Source organism: Xenopus tropicalis, chromosome 1, assembly GCF_000004195.4.
Source record: "Xenopus tropicalis strain Nigerian chromosome 1, UCB_Xtro_10.0, whole genome shotgun sequence".
Classification (NCBI taxonomy): domain Eukaryota; kingdom Metazoa; phylum Chordata; class Amphibia; order Anura; family Pipidae; genus Xenopus; species Xenopus tropicalis.
The window spans coordinates 179599707-179609431 of NC_030677.2; the positions used below are offsets into that span (position 1 = coordinate 179599707).

At 36.6% G+C, this 9725-nt stretch overlaps 1 long non-coding RNA gene across 1 annotated transcript; it reads left to right on the top strand.

Moving 5' to 3' along the window:
• The first annotated feature begins 3453 nt into the window (after positions 1 to 3453).
• On the top strand, positions 3454 to 8255 carry LOC116408334. The gene is made up of 2 exons (XR_004220879.1): positions 3454 to 3548; positions 8050 to 8255. It is a non-coding gene; the product is annotated as an uncharacterized LOC116408334 (long non-coding RNA).
• Positions 8256 to 9725: the final 1470 nt, after the last annotated feature.

The window sequence follows — 9725 nt, forward strand, 5'->3', positions numbered from 1 at the left end:
GGAGCATCAAAGGGGTTTTTTCTTGTTAGAATTGTTAAATTGCTTAATTATAATTACTGCTGGCCGGCCAATGCCGTGTTACTGATCTTGCAGCTCCCATTGACTTGAATTAATGTTACCGGCAGAGCGGCCTTGTGAATCTGCCACCGTCTTGCGCATCAGGGCCTATTTTTCATCAACTTACTTTACTGTGTATTATAAACTGGGCAGCTCTAATGTCCCTTTTACCTTGTATCTGATCTGTTCCTTTGGAAAAAAAAGGAGAACAAATCATGCATTAAATTCCATTAAGTTATTCTGTTAGCATCAGATAATAGGTTATGTAGCCACAGTGTACTTGATGTAAAATGACTATCAAACGTGATATGTTATTGATGTGTCTTCCTGTTAGAATGTCTCCATCAGTCAGCAACTGTCAAAATACGGAAAAAAAAAAATTGTGTATGATGGTATCGCATTTTTTAATTACCGGGATTTATTACCAAAAATGCTTGTGTTAGGCTACACTGACTATACCTCATAACTAACTTTTCTTGTGGTCACATTAGTGTGCATTAATATCATTCTGATTATTCAAGGTTAATATACAATGTATAAAAAGGACTCTATGAGAGATTTTATTCTTATTATATCTACACTGGACATAGTTCTGTTGTTTCCCTTGATATGGGTTGTGACTAACTTTGGAGGGGAGCATCCTCTCAGCTCAGCTGCTTTTCACTGATCACACCTCAATGATTCCACCCCGTGCCCCCTACTGGCTGAAGTATAAGAGGCTTAGGCAAACAGGAAGTAGGCTGGTGAGAACAGGAAACTGACATTGGCTATAGAAAAACAAGACAAAATCCAAAAATAGATAAATGCATAAAAACATTCCTGACAAATCCATCCCTAATATTTCCATTATTTGTTGTGGTTCTGCTTAAGGGAAAACTATACCCCCAGAATGAATACTTAACCAATAGATAGTTTATATTATGTTAAGTGACCTATTAAAGAATCTTACCAAACTGGAACATATATATCAGTAAATATTGCCCTTTTACATCCTTTCCCTTGAGCCACCATTTAGTGATGGGCTGTGTGCTCTAGAGATGTAGCGAACTGTTCGCCGGTGAACTAATTTGCGCGAACATCGGGTGTTCGCAAGTTCGCGAACTTTTAGCGATGTTCGCAATTTTGGGTTCGCCTTAGCTGGAGCCAAATTTTGACCTCTCACCCCAGAGCCAGCAGATACATGGCAGCCAATCAGGCAGCTCTCCCTCCTGGACCACCCCCGGACCACTCCCTTCCATATATAAACCGAAGCCCAGCAGCCATTTTACATTCTGCCTGTGTGTGCTTGATGAGTTAGCATAGGGAGAGAGCTGTGCAGGGGTTTGAGGGACAGTTTAGGTAGCTTTGCTGACTAGTAATCTACTTTCTACTGCTCTGTATGTAGCTGCTGTGGGCAGCTGTCCTGCTGATCTCATCTGCTGTAACCCAATAGTCCTTGTAAGGACTGCTTTTATTTTCTGATTACTGTTACTCTTCTTTTCATTGTGTACTGCAGCTCCGTCTGTGTGTGTTGGAGACAGGTGTGCTGCTCATAGTAGTGCACCAGCACCATTTATAGAGCCCAGTGCTATTAGTCTAGCTGTGTTGGGGACAAGTTTAGACACAAGTTTAGAAATGTAGTGTGATTTCTGCCCTTTACAGCACAAAACGCAACGCTGTGTCAACAACGTATTTTTCAGAGAAATGTTTGCCCTTGATCCCCCTCCGGCATGCCACTGTCCAGGTCGTGGCACCCTTTAAACAACTTTAAAATCAGTTTTCTGGCCAGAAATGGCTTTTCTAGGTTTTAAAGTTTGCCTTCTCATTGAAGTCTATGGGGTTCGCAAAGTTCGCAAAAGTTTGCACTTTTTGGCAGAAGTTTGCGAACAGGTTCCAAACTTTTTTTGTGAGGTTCGCTACACCTCTAGTGTGTTCCCTCAGAGATCACAAGATTGTACAGTGCTGCGTACCCTTGTGGCACTTTAAATAAATAAAGTTATACATACATACATACATACATGACCAGAAATAATGCAGCTCTAACTTTAACAGGAAGTAGTGTGGAAGCAAAAGGCAGAACTCTGTCCATTAATTGGCTGATGGGGCCCAGCATGTATGTGTGACTTGGTTTGTTTGTGTGCCCTGTGAATCCTATGATCCCAGGAGGAGGCCCACAATTCTTAAAATGGTGATTTTCTATTTAGGATTAGCCAATAGCAAATACCACTAGTAGTATTTTTATGAAAATGGTTTATTTAGATGAAGCAGGGTTTTAGATATGAGCTTGTTTAAGCAATATATTTTTATAGAGACCTACATTTTTTGGGGGTATAGTTTCACTTTAATGGGCAATTTATCTGATTTAACTTTTGTTCCTTAAAGGAACAGTAACGCAATTTTTTTTTAATGTAAAAAATCTGTTCTACCCTGCTCTAGTAATTGCCCTATCCTGCACACAGTTTATTATTTTGAATGCTTTAGGTAAAAAATACCTTCTAAAACTCTGCTTCCAGTCTTTTCAAATACAGCAATACAGCGATATTCCCTCTGCCCCTTCCACCATGCGACGTTCCACATCTAGGAAATTTCCATTGACTTCTACATGAACTCAAAAGCTTTTAGATGTGGAAGGTTTTTCGGGGTTTCTTGCACTTAGTAAATATTGAAGACTTTAATATTGGAAACCATAACTGGAATTTTCAGGTCTTTGTGCAAAAAAATTAGAATCACAGAAAACATTTTGAATCCAAACATTGATAAATCACCCCCATAATTCACGTACCATGCAGTTATTATCCAAAGCGCACACACAAGCTCCCATGGCACTGGTGTTTTAGATTCAGTAGTTCTGTCACTAGATAGAGGTGAAAATGAAAGCTAAAATGAGAGCTAGGTAGCAAGTTATAAGGCACATCCCTAGTGATTCCCCCCCCCCAAAAAAAATAAGCCAGTCCATGGCTAGCACTGCCCCACCATTTGTTTTGGTCTTCCAAGGCTCCAATTATCTCCTGATTCAATTCCATTGAGTTTTTATGCAATAAACCATGAAACAATTTTGTTCTCTATTCTATTGTACAGCATGGTGGAATATATTGGTGCTTTATAAATACATGTTAATAATAGTAATATTAATATCTGGCCCCTTATTACTAATTAGGGAACTATCACGCTGCTTATAGTTTCATACATATTTTTGCTCAACAAACATTATTTTTACTTTGCTACGCTGCTGGCGCTCTCTTAAAGTCATTTGTATAGCAACTTTCACCGTATTTTATAGCTTGCATTTCGTGAATAAGAACAGAGAAAGATAAAGAGCAGCATTATTAGATACGTCTTGGTTTAAATGTCACAAAATAAACAGCCATTTGTTTTTTTGTATATTTGTGCTTTGTGTTTATTTCCTTCGCAGAATGACTGATGGCTTGTCCAGACTAAGAAAATGACAGAATGGACTGTTTGGACCAATTTGTTGAAGGCGAGCAGCCCAGGATTCTTTCACCCAATCTAAGGTAATTCTGCTGAAAAGCTAAATTCCTAATGTGATACATGTCCAGCATTGCCGGATGACAGCTTGCCGCCCTGCAAAAGTTCTCTATTTCTGGAGTGAGATTTGCCTTCTGTATATGAAAATGTTGCCATGTCTTCCATAATTACCAATGGGACCAGATTTTAAGAACTTACTTTTTATAAACATTTCAAGTTACTTTTAGAAATAAAATTGGAGATACGTGTTTTAATGTATTATATAAGCAGTCTCTGGAACAGAAATGATAGTGAAGTGTATTTTCTAATTGGTTGCAATGCCGTTCCTGGCGGGGTAAGTGGTTCCTTCCAAAGAATGAAAATACATATAATAAGCCTTTACAATATGCACAAAACAATTTGTTTGGATAACTCTTATGGCAGTTTAATTGCCAGGCAGATTGCACTGGCTAAATTGATACAGAAATAAAAGTCTCTCTTGCCTGCAGCCTACAGCTAATTATCTTAGGTCTCTTACATATAATAACACAGTGCATTGTAAGAGACCTTTATACAGGTATGGGATCTGTTATTCGGAATGTTTGGGACCTGGTGTTTTTCGGATATGGGTTGTTCTGTAATTTGTGTCACAACTACTAAAAAACATTTATAAATTATATAAACAGGATTGTTTTGCAACCAATATGGATTCATGCAGCTTAGTTACCATCAAGTACAAGCTACTGTTTTATTATTACTCTTAATCATAATTCTTCAACGGATTTAGCTTTAAGCTATAATAGGCTAAAGGACTATTAATTTGTCTAGGGAAAAAGGATATATTATAAATAACTGTAGCAGGTTACAGCCAAACAGTAACAATTGCATATTGGTGATCATTTCATTTGACTCTTTACTTTCCATCGGGGCCTTTGGGCTCCGGCACTGACGCAGGACTTTCATGCACACCCAATTTTTACAGCACATTTCCAGTACATTAAGAAGGGAAAGTGCAATGATTATGCATTGCCCTCTTATATAAATATATATACATCCATATAGCCACTTTCATGTGCATTAGCCAAGTGGCAGAAAAAGTTCTCTATAATTATCACTCTGTGCATAATTACACACCCAGCAGGCATTTAACCACTCTCCATATTTTAAGTAGGCACATATATTTACTGGCCAGGTGGGCCTAGGAGCCCATCAGTAAATAATTATCTAAAATACTGCCTGAATTTAGCAGTGGGAACTTCAAAAGTAAGCGTTGCTTTTAAAATGTAGAAAGAACAGACTGTAAAAGCCGTTTAAGAGTCTTTGAAATATATTATGATTAATGGCCTCTAAATCTAAAACAAATATTATCAAAAAAATTAAGTGGAAAAAATAAATGAATTACTATTAATTTTGTATTGTTTAAATCTGGGCACAAACAAATTGGTTTGGACAGTTTGGTCAGTTTTTGATTGCACTGTACAATGATATGTTAGAGTATTGTCAGTTCAGCCTTTGATATGGCTAAACCAGACTGACCAATGAACTCATTTAACTGATGTATTAGGTCATCCACCAACCAGTACATGTAAAGGTTGCATTTCTACCAAATCATCTGACTCCTGGAGCAATCGTCAATAGTGATGAGCGAATCTGTCGCAGTTCACTTTGTCAAAAATTTGTGAATTTATATAAAGCTTTTTTCCACAGCACAGAGATAATACATCATTCCCATCAGTCCCTGCCCAATGGAGTTTACAGTCTAAGTCCCTATCACATTCACACACTGTGAGCAATCTCCCTGCTTTGGAGTGGGAGGAAACTCACACAGAGACATAAAAAAGTTCACCTAATTTTGGCAATCACACCTGACTATATTGCTGCAAATACTCTAAATTTTATATGTTGCCCTTTAGTAAATATGTCCCTAGTTGAAAAGCCATTATGCACACAAATAGAGCTCACCCCAGAAAAATTCATCCACTTTCTATTCATTCCTATAGGATTTGTAGAGGCATAATTATAAAATGATGAACTTTTACCCACTGATAAATACGCTTCTGACAATCCCATAGGAATGAAAAGAAAGTGGGTAAATTTTTCTGTGGTGAGCACTGATCTCACATTTTGATAAGTTTGTACCTATGTATCCATAAGGTTAAATGTGTCATTGGGGCAGATTTATCAAATCACGAGTTCGAATGGGAAAAATTCGGATTGGATACAAAATTTCTGAAGATCGCAAATATCACGAAAATTCTTGTGAAAAAATCATATTAGGAATGATAATATCGTAATTTTTGTACCGAATGATTGTAAACAGCGGGAAAACCTTTCCGATTTTTTCGCGCAAGCTTAGAAAAAGTCGCGAAAGTGTCGAAAAAACGATAGGAGCAATCGAATGAACGCTCTGAGAGTTTGTGCATTAGTAAGTCTGCCCCATTGACTCATCTTGCATTTTTAGTCTTGCAGAAGCATCCATTTTTCTTCGACTGTCTTGCCACAACATTCCTTACCTCTTGTTATGTAATAATCACTTATATTTAAAAGAAGCCAACTAGTTGATCTTCTGATATTTAGGCCATGGTCAATATGTAACACTTTGACAAGCCTCTTCGTCACGCATACAAACCAATGTAGGTGCAAGTACATAAAGACATACAACTATAATAATTAATCAACCTCACAATCTGCACAATTAAAAAAAAACAGGAAATATCTTTATATATATGAATAAGTTCATATTAAAAGTCCCCTTCAATAGTCCTTGTACTATACTGTATAGTTGCAATATCAAGTACTTTGATGTGCAAGAGTCTAGTATAACATAATGCCATTATAAAGTGATAAAGAATAAATGGTCCATGGCAACAAAGTTGCAATAATAATCATTTAGACTGTAAGCTCTACAGGGCAGGGACCTCCTTCCTACTGTGTCTCATAGCACATGGCACGTAATCTGTGCATTTAAACATATTCATTTTATTTATTATAACATGTTTCCACCCTGTGTGTACTTTTGTACATAATAAGCTTGTACAGCGCTTTATTCATAAAATTATAGATACATACATAATAATAAACAATTACATTTAACAATCTATTTTCAACTATTTTTCATTATGACAATAAAAATTCAAATTTATAAAAGTCAAACACTTTTAAATTGTTTGTATGTTAACAAAACTGTTATAAAATAATCAATAAAAAAATAAAAATCAATAAGTCTAATACAAAATAGTAATAATAAAACATATAATATTATTGTATACCAATTCAGTTAACCCTTACATTACCATAAAGCATACTGAGGTTTACTTGAGCATAATCACATGGCTGAGGGCACTTGGGAAACTAAGAATATGGCTAGTCTCATACCCGATTTCAAAATTAAATATACAAAAATCTTTTTGCTCTTATGAAAAATGGATTTCAGTACCGAATTCTACTGAGGAGTTCTATTGACTGATGCATATTTTCAAATCTGTAAAATAAAGAGGGGGGGGGGGGGGAATTAGAACCTTAGAATTCCATTAACATTATCAAAAACAAGCCATGGTGTATTCCTCATTCATACCCTGGTGGAATTTCTTTTTATTCTGTGCAATCTCTTTCTAATTTGAGGTTTAGAATTTTGAATGGTAGATTTATGTTCATTTAGTTGAAACCTAATTGCTCTAAACGTTTGGCCCATATTGGCCATACTATCAACACCTAATACAATAAATGACCCTTTTGCTGTTACAATCATGCAAATCTTTTATGGGTAATTTGGAACCTTTTTTGTGGATTTATGACATCTCCAGGGATTATGCTATTACAATGTCCAAAATTCATACAAGAATAGATCCCTCTTTTACTCATAAGCAACAGCTGTCCCTGCCTTTGGGTAGGTATGTTTGGTTTAACGAAATCCCCCACTGTTTTACCTTCTTCATATGAGAATAATGGATATAATATGTAAAGATTATCAAGAGTAGCCCTCTAAGCACAAAGCAGTGTATTAGACTTCTAAATTGCCAGTGTTGCCATGCAATCTTACATTTAAAAGCCATGGCTTGACAACTAGAATATACAGAAAAATTGTATAAAGGTTTAATGGTTTGGCCTTACTCAAGACACAACTGTATCAAGTCTTCAAATGTTATTTGTTTGCTTTTTAGATCAGCAAAATGTCTTGTTTGTTCTTGAAAGAGTTGCTTAAAAGACAAAATTAGATTTTTATTATTATTGACCAATTGTGTGATCTAGACCTGTCATCTTGTAAGAACCTGTGTTATCTTGAAATGTAATAATATTAAACTTACGGGCTAAACATCAAATCTGAAGATCTATACAGGTTTCCCAGTTTACTTGTAATATCAGCATTACATTCCCATTGATCTCTGCTGATGCACCTAGTCATATGCTGTGTTCTCTGGCTATCTTATTGATTTGCTTTGGGATTTTTCTGCTTTTAATATAAATTCACACTTACTCAAGGTCATTTAATCTTTTGGTCTAAGCTGCGTGAAGCTTGCTGATTATATCCATATTTTCCCTTTCTTACAGTGGATTTGTCAATTACGTTATCAGGAGATATGGAGAATGTTTGGCAGCAGGTTCTCGATGGATTCCTTGTAAACATCTGAAACTCCGCTTTGATAAATCGACATTTATCTGTATATTCATGTGATTACTCATCAGCTTTCGGAAACACATTTAAACTGTAGACAAGGAGACATATCAGGTTAACTTCAAGTAAACTGTAATGTGCAGTTATGAGTATATTTAAGTTATAATTGTTCAAAGTTACATTACACATAAATATGTCTTTCCAGTAGTATATTCCACTGAAAAATGAGTTTTGTCAAAACACACAACAATACTTTTTTTTAATTTCTTATAGTTCTAAAAGAATACCTTATTCTGGAGTGAAGAGAGTTGGAATTCTTTAAAAAGTACAAAAAGGTTGATATCAATGAGTAAAATGTGTATTTTGCCACTGTGTAAGAGAGATTGGGAAGTGACCCACAGTTAGATATATCTATCCATCTACAATAATGATCATTAAAGGATATTATGTTGTATAGGGACATGTGCTATTGATGTTAATGGTGAAGAAATGCTGAGCACTATTTGCTAAACACTTATTTATGAAGTGCAACCGCAGTTGCAGTCAAACAAATTTTGCTGCATTACTTGTGTAAATTGGTGCTATTCATTAAAGGGACTTGTGTTTAAAGCTGCACTAACATGCTGCACTAACATGTTTAGCGCACCTGTTGACACAAGGGAACAGCGGTGGTTGCTCCAGGGTTCCCATAGCGGCATACATTAATAGACGCAATATATTTTTTCCTTAAGAATTGGGTACAGATGTAATTTTTACACCAAGCAACAGAAAAAATGGCATCCTGTCACTGAACATTTCTAGCACAATTTGCATCAAATCGGACAAACAATTGTGTGCATTTTAACACAGTGACTGTCAGGTGCATTGCCACCAGGACTGCTATTAGTATGGAATGGTGAACAAAAGTGCAGTATCACGGGTAAAAACACATTGTAGCTTACATCTGAAACTTTTTATATGGTATAGGCCCTTTTCCCAAAAGAAGTTACTGGACCTGGTGGCACAAAGGTGCATTCTTGTATGTAAACTACTATTCTGTCTGCTGTCGCCTGTGCTAGTTGGGGGTAAATCAAGTCAAGCATACTGCTTAACTCTTATGTTGCCATGGGTCCCTTTGGTATTGGAGTTGCTTGGTCAGCATCTGGGACAGGTGTAGGGCCTTGGTTTTGGTTGCTGTCATCTGCTGATTCCTGTTGACAGTGTGTCTATCTGGTTTGTGGGTGTTGGCTTTTCTGTAGATACGTCTTAGATTCAGCTGGTATGGAGAAGGACAAGAACCGGAATATCCTTTTGGTAAACCCACACACAAGGGAAGTAAGCTCAGATTTCCTGGGGAGGAAGGTTGAGCAGGGGGTCTGCAGAAGGGCTATAGACTCATACAGCTCATTCACAAGAAGATTATGGTTCTCTAAATCATAAGAATCAATAAATACAAGTCCAAAATACACAAATGATAAAATGAATGTCTTAGCGCTTTCTACTAATAACACACTTATAGCCACACAGAATTCACACACAAAATGTAATCAGTATCCATCAAAATGGGCTCCTAGCATGTATAGTTGCACTCAATGCTGCTCACAGCCACGTCCTCCGATAGGCGCAGCACACT